We start from the raw sequence: 10199 nt of genomic DNA on the forward strand, positions 1-10199 counted from the left end.
AGGGCATATTTGAGGAGTTTAATGAAATTTGAAACATTCGAAAGGCCTGAACTTGGACAAAAAGTGTCGAACATACCAAGTGGCTCTTTGGAACTTTTGATTTAACTATGCTTGGAAAATATATGAAAGCACGATAGAAGAAACACATTTTAGAAATTCGAGCCTGAACTGAGTTGAATTTATTTGATCCATGTTTAGATAGTTATACCATGTCTATATTCATGATAATATTAGATAGTTTGTTGGTTAATTTTCTCTGGGTAAACTTGTCATAAATGACAGAGGTTCGTAGTAGTACCTTGAGTTGGCTGAACTTTAGAATGCACAAATCTTATGAGAATTTATGATATGTTAAGGAATCACTACAAGGAGAGTAAGACTCGGATTACCTTATTGATCGAATATCTCAAGGCAAGAACATTGTTTGAGATTCGAATCACTCCACAAGCAAGATCGATCATGTCTAGCTTGAATGATTCTTGTTGATCAAATATCTCAAGGCAAGAACACTTGATTGAGATTCGAATCACTCCACAAGCAAGATTGATCATGTCGAGCTTGAATGATTCTACATGCAGGTTCTAAACACAAGAATTTGCAAAGAAATTCTCTTGGTTCATATCAACTTATAATCGAGGTCGCATGTTGAGGGCCTACAATACAGGTCTAGGACTATGATGACTACGAAAGAGACTAGGAGAATAAGAACTCAAGAAAAATTTCGAGGGCTAGAGGTCCAAATTGGATAATAACGAAGAACTTTAACTAGCTTTTGTTAAATTACTCTTAGTCGAGCTTAAGTGGAGCAAACTAACCTAGGGCGTAATCTAGGAAAAGCTTACTCTTAGGATAGGATTGAACTCCTAAGAAAGAATGAGACACACAACAAATGAAATTAATTTCATAACATTTAAGAACGAATTAAGAACTACCAACAAGTTACTTAGTATTTTTATGCTCCACCCTTCTATTTCAATTTTCTTTTCAGGTGGAGCATGATGTAGCGATCTGGGTGGAGCCGGATGTGAGTTGTTGGTTATAGGGAGTCATGTTACATCTAGAGTCTAGATTTTCATTCATACTTTGTTTCTTTAAATCATGTATTTTGTGTATTGTAAAAGGCTTAAACTTGTAGTATTGGTACCGTCTATCTTTGGTAATAAAAAATTTCATTAATATTTTAATTGAATTTATGATGGCTCGAGATTCTTGAAAGCTAGTTGATACAAAATCACTCACTCCACAACTAAGACTAACCAAGTCAAGGTTGAACGAGTCGAAAGCATAAATACTCTTTTTGAATGTTTTATTTATTTATAATGTTTTTGAGAATATAGAAAAGATTGAACAAAGGGAGTGGGAGGTGGAGCGTAAAGGAGAGGACAAAAGAGAAAAGCAACGGTCATAAGATTTGAAAGATGCAAGCAATCATTCAAATCCCCATTTCACAGAAACCAATTACCTCCACAACTCCACAATTCAAACTCTCTTAACAATGCTCAAGGCCGCCAAGAAGAAACTCAAATTCTGGTCCAGATCCAAGAAGCGGAAGAAAATCCCCGATCCCAACGATTTCCCTCCGCCGCCGCCGCCCTGCCACTGCTGCACTTGCCACTGCTCCTCCGCAATCCAGCCCTCAGCTCCGCCACTTCCCCCATGGCTAGACGATCGGATCTTTCCGCCATCGGTACATCCCGAGGAAGCAGAAATCGCAGCGCCGCTTGTGGCCGCTCCGCTGTACCAGCATTACATGGATCCGGATCCGGTGTACGGAGTGCCGATCATCGTGCAAACAGATAGCAGAAGAGATGGATCGAGATCGAGAAGGTTCGCGGTTTCCGGATGTGTCGGTGATTTAGGGATCAGAATAATTGGATGCTTCTGTCCCTGTTTTCGCACTCCAGAAGCTTAGTAAGCGATTTGACTTTGAAGGAGTTGTGTGAATTGAATTTAGATTTTCACGTTCCATTTCTGCTCCGGAAATTTCTTCAATGTTACAAAACAAATCAATAATTTTTAGTAAATACATCATAATATTGTGGTTACCATATATATGTTTCACTCAACAATTTCAAACACTTTTTTTTTGTTCCAAATGTTTTTATTTTTTAATTATGCTCTCATCCCAAATATCCATAACTTTCTATATATATATATATATATATATATATATATATATATTGTTTCCAATCACACCTATGTAATTACAATGAAATTACTTGTTCTCGGCAGGTTTTAGGTTTTGTTCTTGAGTTCTAAGTCCTTGTCAAAATCCTCGTCAGAATATTGTCCAAAGATCTTGGTCTTGGGTTTTGAGTTCTTGAACCTTGAATCTGACCGAGAGTCTTAGTTTTGATGTTCTACGTTTCTAGTCGTGAGAATTTGGATTTTGATATAGGTTCTAGTTTTTATCCTTAATTCTTAGTTCTTGTTCTTTCTTTTCGTTCCATTTCTTAAGACACTACCCCTTAGATTTATGGTGTAAGACTTGTATTCAAGGTTTTATGCGTTCTAAGCGACACACTCTAAACCAACGTCTAATGTTTCTTATGTTCTAAGCAATACAGTCTAAACCTACATTCAAGACTTTTTGCGTTCCAAACGATGTAGTTTGATCCTGCATCCGGTGCTTCATGCGTTCTCTGTAATACTGTTTGAAACCTATACCCACAACTTCTTACGTTTCAAGCGGTGTAGTCTAAAACCAGCGTTTAAAGCTTTTTAGGTTCCAAGCGACGTAGTCTGAAAACCTATGCCAAAGGTTTTTTACGTTCTAGCATAGTCTAAACACCTACGCCTAAGGCTTCATACATTCCAAGCAGCTTAGTCTAAAACCTACATCCAAGACTTCTTTTATTCCAAGCGATACAGTCTGAGAACCTATGCTCAAGGCTTCATATGTTCCAAGCGACATAGTCTAAATACCTACGCTCAAGGCTTCATGCGTTCTAAGCGGCCTAGTCTGAAACTTGCATCCAAAGTTTCTTACGCTCCAAGCAATTCAGTCTAAGTCATGAACATGTTGTACACTATGAGAACCAGGGGTTTCTTGAGTTTCTGAGTTTGAGGATCTAAGTTCTTTATTCTTGAGTGGTTCCTAACATTCTTCTTTGTCTTAATGGATATAGGCCTTGTATTGGTCTTTCCTTAGTTCTTGTCTACACCATTTTCTTAGTTTTTGGGATTCTTAAGTTCTTATTCTTGAGGCATAAGTCATTACATGTTTTCTTAAGCCTTACCCAAATTTCAAGTAACATGCCTGAGTCATCGTGTCGTAAAGTCGTACAATGCTCTTTGTAAATTTTAGAAGGATCTTGAATCTTGGTCAGGAGTCATTAGAGGTAATTTTATTCTTTCCCATAGATTTTGACTTATACCCCTAACGTATTCTAATATTTTTGAAATTTTATATACTCGTTCTTAAGGTCATACTTAAGTTTCTTATAACTTTGAGAAATCCTTAGGGTCTTGTCTCTGAGTTTAGATTCGTAACCTCATCAAACTGATTAAAATCTTGAGTAAACCTTTCTTAAATTCTTAAGTAATTTGGAGGATGCTTCCAATATTCTTCTCGACTGCATAACCATTTTTGTGTAGAAACTAAGGCTTATTGGACAACCTAATAGAGAGCTCCTTCGACCCTCGACTTCCTCGTGAATTCTTCCTCTCTCATCCCAATGAAGCTCGATGCATTCTTTGATTTAAGCTTAATGTATTAAAATTTATGCCCTAAAATCTCGAAATTAATTATTAATAATATTTTTATTATTATTTTATTTACAATTTAATATTCATGGTATGAAAATCCAAAGTTACTAATGTAATCTTGAACAATATCTGGTTGACATACAAGAAGATCGTGTTCAAGTAATAACGTTAAAGATCTATAGTATATGGATAAGGTTGGGTGTCTTATCTTGTTAACACTATTGATACGACCTATTTTGTAATTGTTACAAATAATTTGATCCAAATCGTTTATGTGGAGACATGTAAGTGGAGGTACCCTATACAATGAGTTTGTATAAAACTAAACCAAGAAATATTCAATCCCTATACAATGCATGTGAGGGCTTGTCCTTTAATTTGCATGAGTGAGAATGACTCTTTTAATCGATTCAATATGCTTACCATTTTAGGAACTTACTGAACAGACAGTTGAGAACATAATATCATGAGATGAAATTTACTCTTTTTCATATAAGGGAGGTAGAGGAGTTGTTCTCTTACGTATTGATTCCGGGACTTGAATAATGGGGCCTACCCTCTCATTGGCGCGAAAGGACTTTGTTTATGATTGAATTATAAACAAATTATTCATTATAGAATCAGTGGTACGTAAACTATGCAATTACAGGGGTAAATGGACTTTTGACCAATGATTAACTTACTTGTAATGATTATATCAATGGACATAACTTGTCATAGTACATAAGAATGCAACTCTAGATCTAGAACATAAGAATACAACTCTAGATCTAGAGTGAAGTGACCTGATTAATTAAAGAGTTTAATTAATTAATTTTGTATTATAAGCTCTTATAATGTCACTGATTAATTAAAGAGTTTAATTAATTAATTTTGTATCATTAGAGCTTATAATCTTTAGGTCCATAAAGTCTTTTGCTAACTCACGGTAACCTAAAAAGTTCCAATTTAATATTTAATATGTTAAATATATTAATATAAAAAAAAATAGATGTAACGTGAAAGAAAATTAATATTTAATATATTAGATAAGTTAAATATAAATGAAGAAAAAAATAATAATTTGAAGAGTTAAAATTAATATTTAATATATTAGATATATGAAAAAAGAAAAATATATTTATTGTATTTAATGCAATTAAATATTAAATCAATCCATGTATATACATTAAAAATATATATATTTAAAATTCAAATGAGATTAAATTAATTAAATATATATTAAAATGATTGATATAAGATACTCAAATATATTAGTTGAGAAAGATTCTTCTAAGTCCGTGTAAATAGTTCATCCAAAGTACTCTCTTAAACTTTCCTTCCTGAGGCTCGTTAAAAAAATCTCCCACAAGTCTTAGTCTTGTGTTTGAGTCCACAAGATTTAACCTTGTGTTCGAGTCATAACAAAGAGATTTTATGGAATATGAAGCAGGTTGAAATACTTCAAGGAGTCTTGCCTAGTGTTTTTACAAAAGTGGAGTTCTTACTCACGTAATCAAAACTATTTCCAATGCGTCCGCTACGTAGATGAAGAGTTTATTCCCTTCCTAATGGACCTTGGTTGACGAATTTGGAGTTTTCCCCGAACCCATAAAAAAATAGACTCGATAACCATTTCTTTGATTACTCTCGATCCTGAGCTCTTCTATAAAAACTGCTCTTCGACAGTTTAAATAATGAATCGCCACGTGGATTCAAGGGTAAACGTGTGATACAATTTTTCCTTTTATAAACGGGGAAACACAAGTGGATATAAAATTTCTAAACATGCATTTAAAATCAAAATAATTAAAAACTACAACGGTGTCCGTAGAGTCGATGAAAAATAGTATACAAAATAAGATGAGTTTTTCAAAGTAAACTTTCAAAATAATATTAAAAGCGACATGGATGGAGAGGACTCGATCTAAGGGCCCCTTCTGCAGCCGCATGGCTCTGCACGTTCTTGCCTCTGAGAATAGTCTAAATTCCACCTGAAAAAGAAATAGAATAACACGGAATGAGTATAAAAATACTCAGTAAGCAACCTATTTGTAGGCTCATGTCGGACTAATCCTATACACGAAGTCTTAGGCTATGTGCTCGAAACTACCTTTAATGATAGACTATGGCTCCAAGAGAAGATCCTAAGTTAATGCTCTTCGATATGGAGGAGCCCCTCTCGCTCGAACAGTGGCCAGACTCCATACCTATCTACATATTGAGCTCAAATTAGTTGATTCTCTCTAAGGGGGAAGGACAACATCTACCTGTTCCTAAGATCAGTAAACCACCTGTCACAACGCCCACTCCAGGCTGGAACAATAATTACTTGTCCATTTCCCCTCATTGGATTAGAACATTAAAGTACTTGCCACTACACCCTTTAAAGCTGGGCCAGTAAACTACCTGTTCATGTACCTCTTCGGGTTAGAAAAGTAAAACTACCTCTCTTGGGAACAATAACTATTTGTTATTTTGCCTTTCCAGGCAGAAACAGTAAACTACCTAACACTATGCCACTTGGGTTGGATTAGTAAAAAGACCATGACTCTCCTCACTAGACACCACAAATATAATCATGTAGTAGTATACTCTCTAGGGCTACTAATATCCTCTATGGGCGACAATTAGGCCATGTGTATCAAGTATACACTAACCTCTATCAATCAGTTTACAGATAGGGGTTGCATCCTATCCGTCCCTACTAGGTACCTGGTCAACTCATGGAGATTATAGAATTCATGACTATGTAATAGGACCAAAATATATGCAATAGTAACTCATTGCTTATGAAAACCGTGATTAGCACTCTATAGCACATAGTAATTCATCCAATTCATAACTTGACAATAACGGCTATCCAAGCCCTAAATCAATACATAATAATGAGTAAAGACATACAACATGCTCATGATAATAAACCAACTTCAACATACTAGGAAACATATAAGTTCAATGTCTATCAAATATCACAAGAACATGCATTCAAAAGCTATATGATAGCAATATAATTAAATGGTAACGGTCACATGATCTAAGTTTAAATTCTCATGAAACTAAAATAACAAAGCTCCAAAACATACTAATAAGTCAATCTAAAACGACTCCTACAAGTATTTCTTAGGAACTTGCTCCATACGGTTACTTACTTGAATGTAGACTTCCCGAGCTTATTTCGTGTAATGACCCTAATTTTTTACTAACCTAAAGTCGCTAGCATATGCATGACGTAACTTCTTATGCGAAAATATTCATTTAAAACATTTTCATAAAATATTGTCATAGACTTACATGTTTACAATAAGATGTTAAAATAGAATAAGTGAAATATTAAAGTAAACATCAGTAAATATAAAGATAGCAATGCCCTGTACTAACCTAAGATCTATGAAATTAAATGCAACTACCCCGACAAGTAGTTTAATGGTCTTTAATTGTGATGCCACCGATAACCGTACATAGATGCCTTGTCTTTACCAGAAATATAGGAATAGTACGTGACTTGAGTATTTTAAGGAATACTCTATAAGTGACACCACTATTGGGGTCAGTAAATGCAAACATGCAATCATGATTAGAGGGACCTATCATTTAAAACCATCATAGAGGTGGTCTCTAGTATGGACAAATTGGATGTGGTACTTCCTTACCCACGACCCACACATGCAAACCTGAGCCCACCATGCGGGCTCGCACACCTCCTGGACCTGCATGGTTAGGCTAGTTGACTGTAGCTGAATGTCTAGAGGTACAACAAACCCTCGAGTATCATGCAACAGATCATCATCATCATAGTGTACACGTACGTACTCATCATAAAAGAGGAAGTATCCCGATGTAAATGAACACACAATATACATAAAGTCCCTATACTTTTCATCTTAAATCATTCATATGACACAACCCCACACATCCTTCACATTTTACTCTAGGTAACATGCATGCATAAGCTTTCATATGTTAAATCATTTATAACATCACTTAGGGGTTATGTATCAAAAAATTCATCATCATAATACATGTAATCTTCATACATGCACATCATCGTAACATGAGATATCATCATACTATGTCATATCATTATCATACATCTCATGTCATCATATCATAATGCATCATCATCCTAACATATCATAACATCATAATACACCACATCATCATAACATTATATCATCATCGTAGCACATCATAATATCATATGAACAAACATGTCGCATACAAGGGCCATTAGACACGTGTTATCATACACAAAACAAGTCTTCTGACCGAGCCGATGGTACGACCACTTACTTAGTTGACCTAGACTGAAGCTACTACGACCCCTTGATTCTAGGGTAACGCTACTCTCTGAAATTTAATTATAAGAAGTTCCACAATTATAAATTAGCCTTCTACTATGGGGATTGACTCAATTAATCTAAACTTACTCCCAATAATTTAAACTAACTAAACCTAATTTGCATAAAACAATTTAAACTAGACTCCAAAAATTTAAACTAGCTAAAAGGTAGTCATACTAACCTTAAATGCTTACGAAGAGTTGAAACTAGTAGAAAAAGGTTCAAGTGTATCAGATCCAAACTGGATTAGCCAAAATGCTGGCCCTGGAGCCATTAAAAAATGTAGTCTCCGAATAGCTTCAAACCGTTCAAATGGGATAATGAAATGAAGTAAGGGACCTCTCTTTTATAACGGAGGCCACTCTTCATTCTCAACTTAAGGGACCTCTCTTTTATAACGGAGGCCACTCTTCATTCTCAACTTAAGGGATATGGGACAATTTTCCTTTTTTTTTTTTCTTCTAATGTCTTGGGTCTTCTAAAATGGTTCAAATTGGCTAAACTCCTCAAAAGTGTCCTATAAAATAAGGGATCAAGGGATTTGGGGAGAAATGTGACTAGATTTGGATAGAATTGATCAAATTTGTATGGAAAAAAGGAAAGAAAAACCCTCAATTTTAGTTTGTACCAATTGGGTCGGGTCGTGCACAAATTGGATCGAATAACTCGAACTGGGTCATTTTTTTCTTCTTGAGCACCTTAAACTCCTTCTCTATAAGAAATTAAAAATCAGAAAAAAATAACCATTTTCCCATTTGTCTTGCCTTTTCCTTTCAAATCATTTTTTAAATCCTTATAATTCTTTTGCTACGGTTTTGGAATTACATAAACCCCTTATCCTTGCTTGAGTTCCTTAAAATTACTTGAATAGGGTATTAGAGTGATCTCAACTCTTGGTTATTCTCTTCTTTTCCTCCTCCTCTCCGTATAATGCCCGTGGAAAATCTTCTCTACCTTAGAGTTAAGATCAAAAGAGCAAGACCTTTAGCTCATGCACCGACTCAGACGGTTGCAATCAGATCACAACCTTATTCAAAAATTGAAAATTTGTTACAAATAATGCTCTTTTACAAAGTCGTTAAAAACTGGATGTGACCTTGCAATCTATTGCAAGTGCACATGTAATAAAATGAATAATATTCTAAATAGTTTACAAAAATTCAATTTTACAAATAAAGTCATCTAAACTTGCAACCAAAGTCGTTTCAACCCCAGTCGAAAATATATATACCTATGTGCTACAAATTAGATAAGGAATCAACTCAAGAGAAAGCTCTAATACCAAATGATAAAGAATCACGGCAAGGGAATTAAAATTCATATTACCTTGTTGATCAAATATCTCAAGGCGAAAATACTTGTTTGAGATTCGAATGACTCCACAAATAACATTGATCATATCAAGTTTGAATGATTTTAAATATGCAACCTAAACTAAGTATAATTGCAAAGAAATTTTGTCCTAATTATAAAGAATCACACCGGATTCCCTTGTTCATCGAATATCTTCATGCAAGAACATTTGTTTGAAATTCAAATCACTCCACAAAACAAGATTGATCATATCTAGCTTAAATGATTATAAACATGCAAGCTAAACTACGTAGAAGTACAAAGAAACTTAGCCATTAGCTAAAGGAAAAATGTAAGAACGCTTAGCCCTAATGATATAGAATCACTCAAAGGGGAAGTAAAATTTGAATTACCTTGTTGATCAAATATCTCAAGGCAAGAACACTTGAATGAGATTCATGATATAGAATAACTCCAAGGGGAAGTAAAATTCGAATAACCTTGTTGATCAAATATCTCAAGGCAAGAACACTTGAATGAGATTCGAATTACTCCACAAGCAAGGTTAATCGTATCAAGCTTGAGTGATTATAAACATGCAATCAAACTATATAGAATGACAAAGAAATTTAACCCTTAACTAAATAAAGCAAAAGTTCTCTTTCTACTCCATTTTTCAAGTCTCCTTTACCAATACAACATACATGACTCTATATAGTCTTCAAATGAAACTCTTAAACTTTCATTAAGCAATTCAAGAGTGGTAACATCCATACTTTTGACCTAATTAACCACTCTATAAAGGTAAACTAGAGTAAATAAAATATCCTAAAATGCATGAATGCAACACCACAACTCTAAATTATGATCTATCCA

At 34.6% G+C, this 10199-nt stretch overlaps 1 long non-coding RNA gene across 1 annotated transcript; it reads right to left on the reverse strand.

Moving 5' to 3' along the window:
- Positions 1–5459: 5459 nt before the first annotated feature.
- Positions 5460–10186, reverse strand: LOC147794657 (uncharacterized). Its single transcript, XR_015420977.1, has 2 exons — positions 5801–10186; positions 5460–5681 (listed from the first exon to the last, which is right to left on the reverse strand). It is a non-coding gene; the product is annotated as an uncharacterized LOC147794657 (long non-coding RNA).
- Positions 10187–10199: the final 13 nt, after the last annotated feature.

This window comes from Cucurbita pepo, chromosome 1 (genome assembly GCF_057944985.1).
Source record: "Cucurbita pepo subsp. pepo isolate OVF chromosome 1, ASM5794498v1, whole genome shotgun sequence".
In the NCBI taxonomy this organism is placed as follows: Eukaryota; Viridiplantae; Streptophyta; class Magnoliopsida; order Cucurbitales; family Cucurbitaceae; genus Cucurbita; species Cucurbita pepo.